The sequence below is a fragment of the Grampus griseus genome (genome assembly GCF_964374135.1).
Source record: "Grampus griseus genome assembly, chromosome: 15".
In the NCBI taxonomy this organism is placed as follows: Eukaryota; Metazoa; Chordata; class Mammalia; order Artiodactyla; family Delphinidae; genus Grampus; species Grampus griseus.
In genome coordinates, this window is record NC_139009.1 from 14,650,063 (window position 1) to 14,669,558 (window position 19,496).

At 42.2% G+C, this 19,496-nt stretch overlaps 1 long non-coding RNA gene and 1 pseudogene across 2 annotated transcripts in view; one reads left to right on the forward strand and one right to left on the reverse strand.

Annotated features, from left to right (window-relative positions):
• The first annotated feature begins 146 nt into the window (after positions 1-146).
• Positions 147-19,496, forward strand: part of LOC309833962 — a 29,632-nt gene continuing 10,282 nt past the window's right edge. Inside the window, exon 1 of the long non-coding RNA XR_014297827.1 lies at positions 147-406. This is a non-coding gene — a long non-coding RNA (uncharacterized lncRNA). The remainder of the gene's footprint in view (positions 407-19,496) is intronic.
• On the reverse strand, positions 3,559-4,987 carry LOC309833959 (nucleosome assembly protein 1-like 1; annotated as a pseudogene). The gene is made up of 2 exons: positions 4,679-4,987; positions 3,559-4,419 (listed from the first exon to the last, which is right to left on the reverse strand). The product of its transcript is annotated as a nucleosome assembly protein 1-like 1 (transcript).

Consider the following 19,496-nt stretch of genomic DNA (forward strand, 5'->3'; position numbering starts at 1 on the left):
ACCCAGCGCTGCTCTCGCGCGAGCTCGGTTTACCCTTTTCCTCCACCTTCCCCGCACACAGGCCAATGGAAGAGCGGAAAGCTAGGTGGACCCGGCCCTTGATTGGAAAAACTTTGAGATTGACAAGATCTCACGCCCAATCAGAACCGCAACTCGCCTTAGCGCTCATGGATCCCTGCCTCTTACTTGAGGGAGATGGGGGGCTTATAGGCCTAGGGTAGTTCGGGTTGAGGGGAGGCGGGTGGTTCAGCATCCCCGAGATGAGAGCGGCAAGAAGAGAAGCATTTAATGGGAAAAAAAAGAGGGTCGAGATGGAGTAGGTGGCAGAAACCGGGAACGAAGGACTTTCCTGAGTGACGTCTGCCACGTACTGCTTCGGAGACGACACGGGACCACGACTGCTCACGTGAGTTTTGCGCGTAGCTCAATTATGGGGCTGGCCAGGGGCGGTGCCCGAGGGAAAGGGGGCGGGGCTAATCCCTGCTCTGGGGCCTTCCCGGCTAAGGGAATCGGGGATTTACTGGAGGGAGAAAGGGTTAGCTTTCCACTCTCACTCACTTTGACGCCTCTTTGGTGGGAGCAAAGAAATACCATCCAGCCCTGCCAAAGGCAAGTATGAAGCAAAAGGGTTGACGAAAATGGAAGCAAAAGGGTTGACGAAAATGAAAGCAAAGTAAAGCGGAAGAACTGCTTAGCTGCTGAGTGTTTACAGGTAGAGTGATTTTTATAGGGAAAAATTGTGAAACACGATGCAATGGACTAAAAGATTCCCGGGTGTTTTCAATGAAAAACCAGCCATAGTCTGGCTCACCTTTCAGGGTATTCTGAATCTATAGGAGCTCTCCATCTTTCTTTGTGGAGCTAGGTGTGGACAAAGAATGTAACCTGCTATTTCAGTAAACAAAGGCTATTGTGGCCATGGAGCCAATCAGCCTCTGCAGCCACCACAAGTGGCGCATCCTGAGGGGATTCAGGATGGAGAAAAATAGGTTACGAGCCCTAGATGGTTATGGTGCATATCAAAGGAATAATTTTAATAAGCCCAGACTCTTGCATCTTCTCATATGTGGAAAAACACTAAATTCATTGACCTGAGATATCTGGTTTTCTTTAATTAACAGTAATTATTTGATGTTCTGACTACCTGGAATTTTTTTTTTGAAAAAAACTCCAGTATCTCCTGGCTCCTCTGTTACCTTTTTGGAACAGGCCTTCAGAGCTATCTGAGAGGATGTCTCCTGGGTTTAAACCCTCAGTAAGTACAACAAATAAAACATAATTCTCAACTTACAGCTGTGTGTATTTTTTTCAGTCAACATCTTTCAACTCTAAATGTAGGTAACAGATAGCAAGAAGTACTCGTGTCCGTTGAACTTCATATTGAGTCCCCCTCCTTGGAAAAGGCCATTTTGCAGCTATTTGTAAATTCATTTCCCAATCCTGATTTGAACAATGTAAGTGGGTACATTACAATGTGCTTTAAACCAGTTCTAAGATTTTACTGGTCCCGTCGTTAATCAATGAGTAAACAAAATCTTTGACACATGTTCATTTTGTATTTGTATGAGACATGACTTTTACCTTTTTAAGAAAATATATCGTTTCACTCTTTGGAGAGTACTCTTCCTTTTAGGGAACAGAAATGACTTCCCCTTTGCCATTCTTAGCTGAAAACCACAGTGAATTCAGTGTAAAGTTTATTGCATTGGCATGGCTTCAATGAACACTGCCTGAAATTATATATTGATTTGTTGATTATTTATCTCCCCCACTAAAGTATAAATTCTAGAAGAGCAGAGACTCTGTTTATTTCTGCAACACTGAAGGAATTGTCTGTGGACAATTATCCTGGTTTGGATAATACTCTCAAACTATCTAGGAGGCCATAGTTAAGCCAAGCTACACTGAAGAATGGAATGGGGTGGTAGAAGTTTAACTCAGAATGAATTATGATGTTTCTCCACTTGGTAGGGAGACGACTAATAATGCCCACACACACACCAAAAAAAAAAAAAAAAAATTCCATAGCCTTTACTGTGTTCTATGCATGGACCCCATCACTTTATTTTGAATCATTTCATCCTTAAAACAACTCTATAAGGCAGCCACTTTTACATAATTTAACTCCACAAAGAAGTTAAATTACATGTCCAAAGTTAGAAGGCCAGTATGTGTCAGAACTTAGATTAAAACCTAGCACACCGGTGGTTTCCAATCTTGTGGCACACTAGAATCACCTAAGGATCTTTAGAAACCACTGCTGCCTAGCTACTACCCCCAGACATTATGATTTAATTGTTATGGGGTCAGACCTGGACATTCAAACTCTCCAGGTGATTTTTTTCCTCCACTGAAGAATTTACTGGGGCTCTTTGACCTGTGAATATAAGTCTGAGCTTACAGAGCAATGTGGGGTTTCCTAGCTCACTGAGCATGTGCTTTCCTACACAGTCATCAGGATGTACAGGACTGGGGGTGATGACCAACACTGGAACCCCCCTGCCCAGGTGCAGTTGCCTCTCCCTGCTCTCTCTGCCCAACCAGCTATCCCTGGGGCAGAAGACAGCTCTGTGTGCCTCCAGTCATTCTGGAGGCTAACTCTGGGTCTGTCCAGGTATGTCTGTGTGTCCTCTGGGACCTGCCAATTGGTAATAATATCTTCCCTGTCCATGCCTTGTTTGCAGTCACCAGCCCTACCTTGGGGTAGCACAAGAATGGACTTGCCTTTCAGAGTGAAGATGACAGAACCAGCTAAAAGTTCTGTTTTTAAATTTTTTTTTAAATTGAGGTATAGTTGTTTCACAATGTTGTGTTAGTTTCTACTGTACAGTGAAGTGAATCAGCTATATGTATACATATATCCCCTCTTTTTTGGATTTCCTTCCCATTTAGGTCACCACAAAAGCTCTCCTGGGGATTCTAATGACCAGCATTATGTTATTCTGTCTTGATATAAAATGTGGCAGACAAAAACAAATACAATACAATCAAACAAAAATAATAAGATAGAATAGAAAGATAAGATGGGGGAAAGTTATCTGTTTTATCTAGATGAGCCAAAATCAATCCATATTCCAAATTAAATATATTTAACATGGCATCACATCAGCTCTTAAGGTCTGCTTTCCCTGTGCTAGGACTCTGTGTAATGGACCATGAGATGGTAGCTAAGTGTCAATCACCAGAGAACATACATACTGTTGATTAAGGGGGAAAAATATGATTATGGAAGTTTTGTCTGAATAATTTTTATCTAATATGCACACCATTTTGAAGGAGAAAATAATTTTAAGGTATTATTAGCAGCTTATCTTTTTTTGGTTATTTCTGGGAGAAAATCATATAGAAACATCCACAATATAAGAAATTAGGGCAAATTTGGAGCTCTTCAAATAGCAAAGTTTAACCTACTTTTCGCTTTTAAATAATGCCTTCAGCTTATTCACAGGCCTTTAGCACATTTTTTTTTGAGTTTTGCAATTTATTGAAACCATACGTACATTGTTTGGCTGTAGAATTCTAAAATCGTATTTTTTTCCAAAAAGGTTTTTATCCCATATCACAGAGTAATGATTTATAGCAAAGGAATACACAAGTCACTCAATTTGCTTCTCAGTGTGTTATACAGAATTATTTGCTCATTTGGTAAACATTACCTCATCTACTTCTTCACCTTCTTCATCATAATCATCATCATCATCTTCAATAGCGTCTCCAGTAAAGTATATCACTGATTTTAGGATTATATGCTCACGTAAAAAGTGACCAATTTCAAAGTCCGCAGCAAGGATAGCTTCAGCAGCATCATCCAGGTCTCCACTCTCGGGAACTTCAGGAGGAGCAAAAAAATTAAAGAGTCATTAGAAACTGTTTTGGTCACAGTACGAACTGTTCCACGTCCCTTGTGTTTCTGCTGCTTCTTAATGGTTTTCAAAGTGACATTCTTCCCTTTTTTCCTATCCATCTGGCACCCTGTACAACCCATCATTTCTGGTCCATCAAAAGAGAAAGGATGAGAATCCTCTGGTTCTGACCTCATCCTATATGTCTTTGTCAACGCTTCATTTGTGAATTACTCATTGGGTTCAAAGTGAAATTCTAAGACAAAACTCATAGGCTGACCAGCATCTGAGAACTTCACTTTAATATCTTTCAAGTGCTTCAGAATAGGTTCATCACGTTCCTGAACCATATCGCTGAGCAATTCTTAAAAACAGTCAACCAAAAGTCAGGAATTCCCTTGGGGTCTTCTTTTTCTTTATCCTTTTTCTCATCTTCAATCTTGGCCTTTTCTTTTAGCTTCTCTGAAATTTCATCTTCCTCATCTGGTTTCCATTCACGTTCTTCTTCTTTAGGTTCATAAATGGCATTAATGATCTCAAATCTCTTATCAAATAGAGGCTGATAGAGAACAGCATACTTTTTTTTTAACATCTTTATTGGAGTATAATTGCTTTACAATGGTGTGTTAGTTTCTGCTTTATAACAAAGTGAATCAGCTATACATTTACATATATCCCCATATCTCCTCCCTCTTGCGTCTCCCTCCCACCCTCCCTATCCCACCCCTCTAGGTGGTCACAAAGCACCGAGCTGATCTCCCTGTGCTATGCGGCTGCTTCTCACTAGCTAGCTATTTCACATTTGACAGTGTATATATGTCCATGAGAACAGCATACTTTCTTTCAAGATCATGAACTTCCTCATAGAACTTTGCTTCTATCTGTGCCCATTTAACTTGAAGTTTTTTGAGAGCATTCACGCGTCTTTTAACTACCCTAGGCAAACTTTCAATGTATCCTGTTGGTGTTTCTACCAGACCATCAGGTCTTTCTTGAAGGGCTGCAAGAATCTGAGGATTTTGCATCATCTGAACAGTCAGCTGATGCGCTTTGATTTTTGTTTCTTCACCAGTTTCTTCTACTTCTTCAACGTCATCCAAATCTTGACCAAGTTCAGGCTGTGCTTTGTTGTCGATGTCTGCCATGTTGTATGAACGCCAAAAATCTCGTCCCTCTTGCGTGGTACCGGGAAGGGTGAGGGCGGCGGGGTGGGGGGGCCAGCCATCTGGTCCCGGCTCTCAGCATCCTGACGGCGAGCGCTCCTTAGTCCCCGACCCTGTCACGGCCTGATTCCTGCAGCTCTCCGGTCCCCGGTAACCATTTTCTCTTCCCGCCCATTTTGTCCCCCTCAGAACAACAGTTCTTTCCTCTGACGTGACTTTAGCACATCTTGATTGATATACCATGTGACGGGGATACGAGAATGAACAAGACAAACAATGTGCCTTCCCCCGTAGTTTTTTACAGTCTGGAGGGGAAAGGATAGAAGATAGTCGTCCATCATGGTCATTATGGTAGACACGCTATCTGCTATCACAGGGTAATAAAGGGTGTAATGGGAGCACGGAACAAGAATACCTAACCTATCAGGATAGGTTTCCCAGGGGAAGTGATACCTAAGCTGATAGTGGAAGGAAACTAGGCTGGGGACAGAGAAAGCCTGAACCAAGTCAGAGGCAATACTATGGAAAAAGTGTAGTGGAGAGAGAGGGAGGACAGAGTAGGGGATGTTTGTGCAGCAGAAATGGTGTCTGCCCTGCCAGGGGCTACATTACCTAGCATCCGTTTTCCAGCACCCCTTCTGTCAAGGTGGCTGACTGAATAGTTATTACCAACGGAATATGAGCAGAAATGACGTGAGTCAAGCAGGACCAGGGCTTTTAAGGAGGGTGGGATAGTTCCCCCCATAATATCTTTGCTATCCTTTTCCCTCTTTCTCCGCTGGCTGAATTCAGAGAACTCTGAGGCCCTGGAGCACGGCAGAGTCACCAGATAGAGCCTGCGCACTTGAATCACCAAATAAGGGGAGGCCACAAGATGACAGTGGATGGTAACACAAATAAGAAGTAAATGTTAATGGGATAAATCAATACTGTTTGGGGGGTTGTTTTTTATAGCAGCTAGCGTATCCCAATCTGAAAGAAATTTAGTACAATTAGAGAAATGTGGGGTTGGGAGAGGAATGGGAAGAGAAGGGTAAGAGCTTGGGTCAGACAGGAAAGTTTGAACCAGATCAAGAAGACCTGAAAAGTGTAGGGGAAAGTTGGGAAAGGTTTTGGCATGGACCCAAAAGCCAACTGGGTACACTGTCTAACTCACCTTTCTGGATTATCTGATTCTAAAGTCTCTGTGCTTTTCTTTGTCTTTGGAGCTATTTAAAACTCTTAAATTATAGGTAACTGTTAGTTATTTTTATTCAGTAGATATGATTGACAGAGTTGATGACAGAAGGGTTGAGACTGGGAAACAGAGGAGTCAAAAATGGCTTCTAGAGTTCTGGCTTGAGCAACTGATTAGGTGCATACTAGCTGGGGTCTGGGAGTGGAAGACAAGATGTAACTAGGGAATGGGCATGTTGAATTTGTTATGGTTAAAGGCTCTCCAAGAGTCTTGTCAACTTAGCAACAGGATAAGTGGGCTTAAAGCTCAAGAGTGAGATCTGAGCTGGTGATACTTATGGGAGAGTCATTTTGTAAATGTCACAATTGGGAGAAGGTAAAATGAGAAAAGAAAAGGGTCTGTCACAGAACCCTGAAAAACACCAACATTTATGAGATGGACAGTGGCAGAGAGAACTTCAGAGGAGAATGAGGTGGAGCTGCTAGAGAATACACAGAAAACAAGAGGAGGTGGTTAATTGGAAGCCAGGAAAGAATTTCTAGCACTAAGAACAATCAACGTATAAAATGCTGTAAGAGGTGAGATGGAGGCTGAAAATGCTCGTTGAAATGAACAAGATCTTGGATATCTAGTTAAGAGCAATTTTATTGGAGAGGTAAGGACTGAAGCCAAGCTGCAGTTGACTGAAGAGTAAGTAGTTAGTGGAGACAACGAGGAGAGACCACATTCTCAGGACGTTTTGTCAAGGAAGGGGGTAAAGGATGAGAGCTGGAGGGAATTCGAGTCCAGAAAGTTTGTTTTATTTTTCTTTTCCTTTAACATGATGGAAACTTGACTATAGTATATGCTGATGGGAAGGTGCCAGTAGAGAGGGAGAGTTTACAGACAGAAAAGAGAGAGAATACTTTCGAAAGGGTTTAAAGGAAACCTACATAAATGGGAAGACATCCTTGTTAGTGGATTAGAAAACGATATTGTTGAAATGGAAATACTCCCCAAATTGATGTACAGATTCAGTGCCATTCCAATCTAAATCTCACCTGTGTTTTTCTAGAGAAATTGGCAGGCTAATTCTAAAATGCATATAGAAATGCAAAGGGGGAGGGGTAATTGGGAGATTGGGATTGACATATACATACTACTCTATATAAAATAGATTACCAATAAGGACCTACTCTATAGCACAGGGAACTCCACTCAGTGTTCTATAATGGCCTATATGGGAAAGGAATCTAAAAAAGAGTGGATATAGGTATATGTATAACTGATTCACTGTGCTGTACACCTGAAACTAACACAATATTGTAAATCAACTATACTCCAATAAAAATTATTTTAAAAAAAAAGAAAGAATAAAAATGCAAGGGACTCAGAATAGCCAAAACATTCTTGCAAAAGAGCAGGGTTAGTGGAGTTCCAGTTTTCACATCTTACTACAAAGCTATATAGTCAGAAGGGTGTGGCACTGGTATAAGGCTAGACATGTGGATCAATAGAATAGAATTGCGAGTTCAGAAGTAAACCTTTATATTTATGGTCAACTGATCTTTGATAAAGAAGCCAAGATGTTTTATTTATTTATTTTTTTGGCCGCGCCGTGCAGCTTGTGGGGACCCCGACCAGGGATTGAACCTGCACCCTCAGCAGTGAAAGCAAAGAGCAGAGTCCTAACCACTGGACCTCCAGGGAACTCCCAAGAAGCCAAGATATTTCAATGGGTTAAAAGAGTTTTTTGACCAAGTAGTACAGGAACAACTGGACATCTACATGCAAAACTGTGAATTTGGACTTCTGCCTCATACCATACACAGAAATTAAATCAAAATTGATAAACTCTTGAGTCTTTTAAAGAGAAAACTGGCAAATTAGAAGACTGCAATGGTAAATTGAACCAGTACCCAGCACAAAAGAGAGAAAAAATAAGCATTGATGACATGGAAGGCAGATTAACAAGATATAGGAGCAGATTCCAATTCCTATAAAATGGACTATAAAACAGAGATGATAATAATACTTTTCTGGTGGGTACTGTGAGGATTTCATGAGTTTATTCACATGAAGGCTTTCAACAGGGCCTAGTGTCAGCATTCAATAAATATTAGCTATAATTGATTTGAAATTTGTTTGTGTAAGTAGTATGAGGTAGAAAGCTAATGATATTTTTAATATAGACTGTTTAAATTATATTAGCGCCTGGAAAAAGATTTCTTACATCTGTTCTAAGCTTCCCGGCAGATTTTTTTTTCCTTGTTTTAATATTTCCCTGCAGATTTTTATAATCCCATTTCTACCTCCTCCCTACTCCCACCCCAACTAATATTATTTCATTACATGTTATTTTTTTAACATCTTTATTGGAGTATAATTGCTTTACAATGTTGTGTTAGTTTCTGCTGTATAACAAAGTGAATCAGCTGTATGCATACATATATCCCCACATCCCTTGCCTCTTGCATCTCCCTCCCACCCTCCCGATCCCACCCCTCTAGGTGGTCACAAAGCACAGAGCTGATCTCCCTGTGCTATACAGCTGCTTCCCACTAGCTATCTATTTTACATTTGGTGGTGTATATGTGACAATGTTACTCTCTCACTTCGTCCAAGCTTACCCTTCCACTTCCCCATGTCCTCAAGTCCATTCTCTATGTCTGTGTCTTTATTCCTGTCCTGCTACTAGGTTCATCAGAACCATTTGTCTTTTTTAAGATTCCACATATATGTGTTAGCATACGGTGTTTGTTTTTCTCTTTCTGACTTACTTCACTCTGTATGACACATTCTAGGTCCATCCACCTCACTACAAATAACTCAATTTCGTTTCTTTTTAGGGCTGAGTAATATTCCATTGTATATATATGCCACATCTTCTCTATCCATTCATCTGTCGATGGACACTTAGGTTGCTTCCATATCCTGACTATTATAAATAGTGCTGCAGTGAACATTGTGGTACATGTCTGGTTTTGAATTATGGTTTGCTCAGAATATATGCCCAGTAGTGGGATTGCTGGTTCATATGGTAGTTCTATTTTTAGTATTTTAAGGGACCTCCATACTGTTCTCCATAGTGGCTGTATCAATTTACATTCCCATGAACAGTGCAAGAGGGTTCCCCTTTCTCCACACCCACTCCAGCATTTACTGTTTATAGATATTTTGATGATGGCCATTCTGACCGGTGTGAGGTGATACCTCATTGTAGTTTTGATTTGCATTTCTCTAATGATTAATGATGTTGAGCATCCTTTCATGTGTTTGTTGCCCATCTGTATATCTTCTTTGGAGAAATGTCTTTTTAGGTCTTCTGACCATTTTTCGATTGGGTTGTTTGTTTTTTTGATGTTGAGCTGCATGAGCTGCTTGTGTATTTTGGAGATTAATCCTTTGTCAGTTGCTTCATTTGCAAAAATTTTCTCCCATTCTGAGGGTTGTCTTTTTGTCTTGTTTATGGCTTCTTTTGCTGTGCAAAAGCTTTTAAGTTTCATTAGGTCCCATTTGTTTATTTTTGTTTTTATTTCCATTTCTCTAGGAGGTGGGTCAAAAAGGATCTTTCTGTGATTTATGTCATAGAGTGTTCTGCCTATGTTTTCCTCTGAGAGTTTTATAGTGTCTGGCCTTACATTTAGGTCTCTAACCCATTTGGAGTTTATTTTTGTGTGTGGTGTTAGGAAGTGTTCTAATTTCATTCTTCTACATGTAGCTGTCCAGTTTCCCCAGCACCACTTATTGAAGAGGCTGTCTTTTCTCCATTGTATATTCTTGCCTCCTTTATCAAAGATAAGGTGACCATATGTGTGTGGGTTTACTTCTGAGCTTTTTATCCTGTTCCATTGATCTGTATTTCCGTTTTTGTGCCAGTACCATGCTATCTTGATTACTGTAGCTTTGTAGTATAGTCTGAAGTCAGGGAGCCTGACTCAAGATTGCTTTGGCTATTCCGGGTCTTCTGTGTTTCCATACAAATTGTGAACTTTATTGTTCTAGTTCTGTGAAAAATGCCATTGGTAGTTTGATAGGGATTGCATTGAATCTGTAGATTGCTTTGGGTAGTATAGTCATTTTCACAATGTTGATTCTTCCAATCCAAGAACATGGTATATCTCTCCATCTGTTTGTATCATCTTTAATTTTTTTCATCAGTGTCTTAGTTTTCTGCATATAGATCTTTTATCTCCTTAGGTAGGTTTATTCCTAGGTATTTTATTCCTTTTGTTGCAATGGTAAATGGGAGTGTTTCCTTAATTTCTCTTTCAGATTTTTCGTCCTTAATGTATAGGAATGCAAAGATTTCTGTGCATTAATTTTGTATCCTGCTACTTTACCAAATTCACTGATTAGCTTTAGTAGTTTTCTGGTAGCATCTTTAAGATTCTCTGTGTATAGTATCATGTCATCTGCAAACAGTGACAGTTTTATTTCTTCTTTTCCAATTTGGGTTCCTTTTATTTCTTTTTCTTCTCTGATTGCTGTGGCTTAAACTTCCAAAACTATGTTGAATAATAGCGGTGAGAGTGGGCAACCTTGTCTTGTTCCTGATCTTAGAGGAAATGGTTTCAGCTTTTCAGCATTGAGAACGATGTTGGCTGTGGGTTTGTCATATATGGCCTTTATTATGTTGAGGTAGGTTCTATGCCCACTTTCTGGAGAGTTTTTATCGTAAATGGTTGTTGAATATTGTTGAAAGCTTTTTCTGCATCTATTGAGATTATCATATGATTTTTATCCTTCAATTTGTTAATATGGTGTATCACATTGATTGGGTTACATACATCAAAGAATCCTTGCATTCCTGGGATAAACCCCACTTGATCATGGTGTATGATCCTTTTAATGTGCTGTTAGAGTCTGTTTGCTAGTATTTTGTTGAGGATTTTTGCATCTATGTTCATCAGTGATATTGGCCTGTAGTTTTCTTTTTTTGTGACATCTTCGTCTGGTTTTGGTATCAGGGTGATGGTGGCCTCGTAGAATGATTTTGGGAGTGTTCCTCCCTCTGCTATATTTTGGAAGAGTATGAGAAGGATAGGTGTTAGCTCTTCTCTAAATGTTTGATAGAATTTGCCTGTGAAACCATCTGGTCCTGGGCTTTTGTTTGTTAGAAGATTTTTAATCACAGTTGTGATTGGTCTGTTTATATTTTCTGTTTCTTCCTGGTTCAGTCTTGAAGGTTGTGCTTTTCTAAGAATTTGTCCATGTCTTCCAGGTTGTCCATTTTATTGGCATATAGTTGTTTGTAGTAGTCTTTTATAATCCTTTGGGTTTCTGCAGTGTCAGTCATTACTTCTCCTTTTTCATTTCTACTTCTGTTGACTTGAGTCTTCTCCCTTTTTTTCTTGATAGGTCTGGCTAATGGTTTATCAATTTTGTTTATCTTCTCCGAGAGCCAGCTTCTAGTTTTATTGATCTTTGCTATTGTTTCCTTCATTTCTTTTTCATTGATTTCTGATCTGATCTTTATGATTTCTTTCCTTCTGCTAACTTTAGGGTATTTTCTTCTTTCTCTAATTGCTTTAGGTATAAGGTTAGGTTGTTTATTTGAGATTTTTCTTGTTTCTTGAGGTAGGATTGTATTGCTATAAACTTCCCTCTTAGAACTGCTTTTAACTTTTGCTTGTCTGTAAAGGTTTTAATTTCTCCCTCGAATCTGAATGAGATCCTTTCTGGGTAGAGTAATCTTGGTTGTAGGTTTTTCCCTTTCATCCCTTTAAATATGTCCTGTCACTCCCTTCTGGCTTGCAGAGTTTCTGCTGAAAGATCAGCTGTTAACCTTATGGAGATTCCCTTGTATGTTTTTTGTTGCTTTTCCCTTGCTGCTTTTAATATTTTTTGTTTGTATTTAATTTTTGATAGTTTGATTAATATGTGTCTTGGCATGTATCTCCTTGGATTTATCCTGTATGGGACTCTCTATGCTTCCTGGACTTGACTGACTATTTCCTTTCCCATGTTAGGGAAGTTTTCAACTATAATCTCTTCAAATATTTTCTCAGACCCTTTCTTTTTCTCTTCTTCTTCTGGAACCCCTATAATTCGAATGTTGGTACGTTTAATGTTGTCCCAGAGGTCTCTGAGACTGTCCTCAATTCTTTTTTTTTTTTTTGGCGGTACACGGGCCTCTCATTGCTGTGGCCTCTCCCATTGCAGAGCACAGGCTCCAGACGTGCAGGCCCAGCAGCCATGGTTCACAGGCCCAGCCGCTCTGCAGCATGTGGGATCCTCCCGGACCGGGGCACAAACCCACAACCCCTGCATCGGCAGGCGGACTGTCAACCACTGTACCACCAGGGAAGCCCTGTCCTCAATTCTTTTCATTCTTTTTTCTTTATTCTGCTCTGCAGTAGTTATTTCCACTATTTTATCTTTCAGGTCACTTATCCGTTCTTCTGCCTCAGTTATTCTGCTATTGATTCCTTCTAGAGAATTTTTAATTTCATTTATTGTGTTGTTCATCATTGTTTTTTGTTCTTTAGTTCTTCTAGGTCCTTGTTAAACGTTTCTTGTATTTTCTCCATTCTATTTCCAGGATTTGGGATCGTCTTTACTATCATTACTCTGAATTCTTTTTCAGGTAGACTGCCTATTTCCTCTTCATTTGTTTGGTCTGGTGGATTTTTACCTTGCTCCTTCATCTGTTGCATATTTCTCTGTCTTCTCATTTTGTTTAACTTACTGTGTTTGGGGTCTCTTTTTCGCAGGCTGCAGGTTCATCGTTCCCATTGTTTTTGGTGTCTGCCCCCAGTGGGTGATGTTGGTTCAGTGGCTTGTGTAGGCTTCCTGGTGGAGGGGACTGGTGCCTGTGTTCTGGAGGGTGGGACTGGATCTTGTCTTTCTGGTGGGCCACACCACATCTGGTGGTGTATTTTGGGGTGTCTGTGAACTTAGTATGATTTTAGGCAGCCTCTCTGCTAATGGGGTTGTGTTCCTGTCTTGCTAGTTGTTTGGCATGGGGCGTCCAGCACTGGAGCTTGCTGGCCGTTGGATGGAGCTGGGTCTCAGTGTTGAGCTGGAGATCTCTGGGAGAGCTCTCGCCGATTGATATTACATGGGGCTGGGAGGTCTGCGGTGGTCCGATGTCCTGAACTCGGCTCTCCCACCTTGGAGGCTCATGCCTGACACCAGGCCTGAGCACCAAGACCCTGTCAGCCACATGGCTCAGAAGAAAAAGGAGAAAAAAAGAAAGAAAAAAATTTTTTAATCAAAAATTTAAAATAAAATAAATTATTAAGGTAAAAATTAAATAAAAGTAAAAAAGAAGGGAGCAACCAAACCAATAAAAAAATCCACCAGTGATAACAAGTGCTAAAAACTGAACTGAGATAAACATAAAAATCATTACATGTTATTTTAATTTGACCTTTCACACCATAATTTATGGTTAAAATGTGGTCTTCTATATTATACTTCTTTATCAACTTTAACCATAGCATTCTTGAAGGGAATAATTTTTAAAGACTTCTACCAAGGAAAATCTGACTGTCAATAAAAGCATTTAGGGCTTCCCTGGTGGCGCAGTGGTTGAGAGTCTGCCTGCCGATGCAGGGGACGCGGGTTCGTGCCCTGATCCGGGAAGATCCCACATGCCGCGGAGCGGCTGGGCCCATGAGCCATGGCCGCTGAGCCTGTGTGTCCGGAGCCTGTGCTCTGCAACGGGAGAGGCCACAACAGTGAGAGGCCTGCGTACCGCAAAAAAAGAAAAAGCATTTAGAGCAGATGAATGAACCTGTAATATGATGTATTCATTACTTCCCAGAAATAAAAGGATTAGTGAAACATCAATTCAAATCCTTACTAGACCCCTCATTAGACTATCTTATCAGTTCTGAGACATCTGGAAAATATAGCTGGAATATTCAAGATAGTCTGTCCACACGTCCTCTTCATAAAGCAAACATTGTTTTGGCTGGAAATACTCCGTAATAAAATAGAAACCAGCTGCTTTCCTTTAATATTCTATTGAAATATTTCAAAAAGAACTTCATTTCATTTTCTCAAATCATTCCCATAACCATCACCTCAAATGTTTTTTTTCTTATAAATTCTTGATGGCATGTGAATCTTTAAAAAGTCCCACTTGGCACATTTTGTGGTTTTGTTGAAATGTTTGCCTTTTAATCACGCAGGATGGAGGCTTCAAAACAGCACAACTACTTTATAGAAATAATTAGTGGTCTGCCCAAAGCCTGCAGTTCCATAGAATTGTTATTCCCTTAATATGTATAGTACTTAAGGAATTTATTATATACCTGAAAGAAGTTTAACGGAGATAAAGAAATTTGGAAATTTGTTTTTGTTTTTTGGCCATGCTGTGCAGCTTGTGGGATCTTAGTTCCCCAACCAGGGGCTGAACACAGGCCCCGGCAGTGAAAGCACCAAGTCCTAACCACTGGACCGCCAGGGAATTCCCAGAAATCTGGAAATTTGAATTCTGCTTCATAGAGTAGTTTATTAGTAAAAGTCAGTAGAACATTTAAGCTATGTTATAAATTAATTTCTTTTCCCCTCCTCCCCAAAATTGTGCTTTGGAATAAGGAAAAATACGAAAGAAAATGCACTAAGGGCAAACAATAGTGGGAAATAATCTATAACAAACTGAATGATATCTTTGCTATCAAAATGTATCACAGAAATTCAGGGACTTCCCTGACGGTCCAGTGGTTAAGACTCTGCGCTTCCCCTGCAGGGGACACTGGTTCGATCTCTGGTTGGGGAGCTAAGACCCTGCATACCCTGCATGCCTCCCCCCCAAAAAAAGGAAAATCACAGAAATTCATAAGTAAATGTAAAACAATGCCAATCTTCTTGATTATTTTTTATTTTGAAAAATAGTTATTTTTCATAAAATTATGTTGTCTGTGTTAACATCTAATGGATTTATTATTGTTATTTTTAAATCAATGTATAAATATTTTAATTTTTAAAATAAATTTATTTAGTTAGTTATTTTTTGCTGCATTGGGTCTTCGTTGCTGCACGCGGGCTTTCTCTAGTTGTGGCAAGCGGGGGCTACTCTTCATTGCAGTGCACGGGCTTCTCATTGAGTTGGCTTCTCACTGCAGTGGCTTCTCTTGTTGTAGAGCACAGGTTCTAGGTGCACAGGTTCTAGGTGCACAGGCTCAGTAGTTGTGGTGCCTGGGCTTTGTTACTCTGTGGCATGTGGGATCTTCCCGTACCAGGGCTTGAACCCTTGTCCCCTGCATTGGCAGGCGGATTCTCAACCACTGGGCGACCAGGGAAGTCCCCCTAATGAAGCTTCAATCTCTTTACTCTCATGAAAACAGAAGGCAATCAGGCCTTGAAATATTTCTACCGCAATTTAATTATTCACCTCCAGTCCCTCAAGGTATTCCTTGTCTCCTAATATTGGTAATTATCTCCTTCAGCCAAATAAAAATGTGTGATTTTTATTTGTAATTGCTCCAGGTATTAGAAGGAGTAATTGTTAAGTGTTGCCCAAGTACCGTGAAGATGAAAAATGCTATTTAATTATCACCGTGGGAAAATGACTTTCCATGCACTTAGCTGAAATCACTACCTGGGCTTATGGAGTTAAATCTGAACCTTCAGGACTTCTGGGATGAACGCGGTGACGTAGGTTTAGCATCTGTCTGGTTTTTCTCAAGTCATGCAAAAGCATCAAGAAGGATGGCCAAATCAATGAACTTTTGTTCAGCAAAATTGGGAGCAGATCCACAGCCTTCAAAATATGAATCGGAGCTGCTAAGAGCAGCTGAGATCAGACAGAAGCCAGAACGAAGGAGGTGGTGATGCGATGGGAGGCCCAATCAGCAGCAGCATAGTCCAGGAAGCATCAGCAAACATAAGCCTCCGAAGATGAGGGTGTCACCTTGAAGAGAAGGTGTGCATCTCCTCTTATCCATGGACTTGGGTAGCAGGACTGGAGGTAGGAGTCCTCCCGGAACCTGATTTATTTCAGAGTAGAAGAGGAAGGGGTCTACACAAATAATTAAACAGAGAAGCCATAGGCATTAGTCTGCTAGGGCTGCCGTAACAAAGTACCACAAACTGAGTGGCTTAAACAACAGAAATTTATTGTCTCATGGGTCTGGTGGCCAGAGGTCTGAAATCGAGGTGTTTGGAGGGCTGGTTCCTTCCGAGGGCTACGAGGGAGAATCTGTTCCGTGCCTCTTGCCTAGTTGCTGGTGATTGCTGGCGATCTTTTGGACACAGGGCAGTGGGCTTCTCAGGAGATACACTTTCCAGCAGAGCACAGAGCAGGCAGACCCAAGGAGGGGACCACTGGCCCTTCCTGGAGACCCAGTTTCTATTGATGCAGCAAAGCTGAACAAACAATTCACACCAAGGTAATAGCAACTAAGTACTCTCACCTCCTTGTTGGCCTTTCAAAAAAAGGGAGCCAGGGTGGGTGCTACTTAACTCCATTGGAATTAAGCTACCATGGTAAAATTTTAGTACAATTTTTAGATAAATCTTCCCCTCTGGAAAGGCATGAGGGGAGGTACTTGGAAAAGCCGTAACTACTTTGGTCCCTTACATCACATAATTGGTTAGAGAAATGGGAAGTGGCAACTGGCCCCGGTAAGCATGGTGGAGAGCTGGCTCCAGTAAGCCTGCTGGACGGCACTTGCGAGGGGCCAGCCGGCCATGACGGAGTGATGCCACGGAAGATGCCGAGGAAATCTGCATGAATGCTGAATTCCTGTCATGCTGGTGCCCTCCTTCTTCAGGCGCTTCACCAGGCCCGTCACCAGTGTTCCTACCCTCTGCCATTGGCAACAGACCCAGCCAGTGACTGCCAGCAGTAGAGAGGAAGGGGAGGGATATGGGCATTGAACAGCCATCCTCCCCGGCCGGCCCAGCCCACTGGGATCTACTCCTCCTCTGAGCTCCCCTGCCTTGACCACCATGGCCAGGGCTTCCATGACGCACAACTCCAGAGGACGCCACTCACTTGCAGACCCAGGCTGGTTTTGTTCAGTATCTGTGTATGAGTTTGTCTTACCACCTCGGCTAGACAGCTCCTGGTGGGCCAGGACAGATTTGTAAATCTTTTTATACACCAAACCACCTAGCGCTAAGCCCAGCCCGATAAATATTTGCTGATGGATGGGCAATCCAGAAAAGGGGTCATTGACCCTGAATCGCAGATAAATGCACGGTTTAGTCTTGTAAGAGCATCTATTTTAGAGCTCTGCAAACCTGATTCTGCCCAGCTTTGGCATCTGGTACAGCTATTAGTCATTCAGAAATGTGACCTTTCCTGACACAGGGTGTCTCCGAGCAGGAGTGTGACTTGACGCACAGCGGCTTTCTGCCCGTGCTAAGGTCAGTTTCCTCTTCCCTAAAAGGGTTCAGTTTTGAGCAGGGATTTCACGAGCCACAGGGAGAGCTGACGCACTCTGCAAAGCTCTGAGTGGGGTTTGGATTAGTCATGGTCGTAACCGCTGTTTATGCAACCTTGGCGCGGGCCCAGGCTCTCATTTCTCCCAGAGGCCCATGGTGCTTCTCCCTGTGATTTTTTTCTCTATTTTTTTGAAGCATGGGACCTCAAAACCATACTTGAATACTTGTCCTCTAATGTAAGAGTTTGAGCAGCTACATGATACCTTATTGGGCCCTTTCAAGCCTGCCCACCTTCCATCGGGCAACGAACACGCAGTAAAAACACTTTCAGACACTTTCACAGCACTGTCTGTGTGCTGGGCTGCCCTGCTGGAATCAATTGTAAGTGGGTGAAAAACAATGGGAAAAAACCAAACAAACAAAAGCAAAGATGCTGAACTGAGAATTAGAGGGCCGGTGTTTTAGTCAGTAGCTTGTTGCACGGCCTTGAGCTGATTACTCCTCTGTGCTCCATGTTTCCATCTGCACGGTGGAGCACAGAGGAGCGTGCTCCACCCCTGCCATCCACAGGGCGCCTGTTCTGAGCCATGTGTCCCTCTGGGAATGAGAAGTAGGAGGGTGGGACGGGGCAGGCCAGCACCAAGCCCCCTAGCCCTTCCCTGGTGCCCTTGGCATGCATGACTGGGGGTGGGGATGTCATCTGTGGCCACAGGACAGAGGTGGCTATGTTTTTCCAGGTCAGAGACTGAGTTTGGAATTGTTCTCAAGACACAGTCCCCAAGCTCTCTGGTTCCTAAACTAATTATTAAGACCAATAAATTGATTCTTCCTTTCTAAGAATGCCGGTCTCCAAATGCCCAAGGGTGAGAGGGCAGCCTTTAGTGGCTCCAGCTGCCTGGGAGGGCAGCGGGGACCCAGCACCATCCCAGGAGACATGGGCTTGGCTTGGGTTCCAGTTATACCCTCAACTCACAGAGTGACCTTGAGGGAGTTCCTTCCCCTCCTAGGGCCTCAGTTTTCCCATCAGTGCAGTGAGGGGGTGGACTGTGGGAACCCCAGGGTTTCTTTTGACTCGGAGGTTTAAGGATCTGTTTGCCTTTCCTTCTCCATCAGGCCTTTTTGCTTCCTTGCTTCTCCATCCTCTCAGTCTTCTAATTCCTTTCCCCATGCTTGCTGGAGATCTTTTTCTGGCTGATCTTGGCTGTTTCACTGATACGGGCCCCAGTTTTCTCAGTGGGCAATGAGAGTTTGACTAAGAGGCTCTAAGGGCTCACCCAGCTCTGGTGCTCTGGTCATCCTGGGATCCCATGGTGTAAAGTCCCATCTGGTGCACAGCCGGGGTGGTGCTGGATAATCTGTGCTGGGCCCCTCCATTCACCCATCGCAGGAGGACTCATCCCTCAGATGCCCCAGCTGCTACCTCACCTACTGGCCCAGACTTCTCAGGAGGACTCCATGGACATGTCTTAGACTGAGGCCAACAGGCAGACTCTGTTGTGATTACTTTTTTACCTGTCAGCTTGATTTATAGTCTCCACTTATTCAGTCAAACACTAACCTAGGTGTTGCAGTGAAGACATTTTATAGATGTGATTAAAGTCCATAATCAGTGGACTTTAAGTACGATAGATTATCCTAGATAATCTGGGTGGGCCTGAGTCAATTGCTCGAAAAGCCTCAAATGCAGAGCTGAGGCTTCCTGGGGAGGAAGAAATTCTACCTGTAGACAGTAGCTTCCATCCATGCCCCTGAATTCCACCTGCCCTTCTTAATGACCTTCCGTATAGATTTCAGTTTTGCCCAGCGGCGGCTTCTCTTGTTGTGGAGCACAGGCTCTAGGTATGCGAGCTTCAGTAGTTGCAGCACGTGGGCTCAGTAGTTGCAGCACTCAGGCCCCAGAGTGCGTGGACTTCAGTAGTTGTGGCACACAGGCTCAGTAGTTGTGTCTCGTGAGCTCTAGAGTCCAGGCTCAGTAGTTGTGGCGCACGGGCT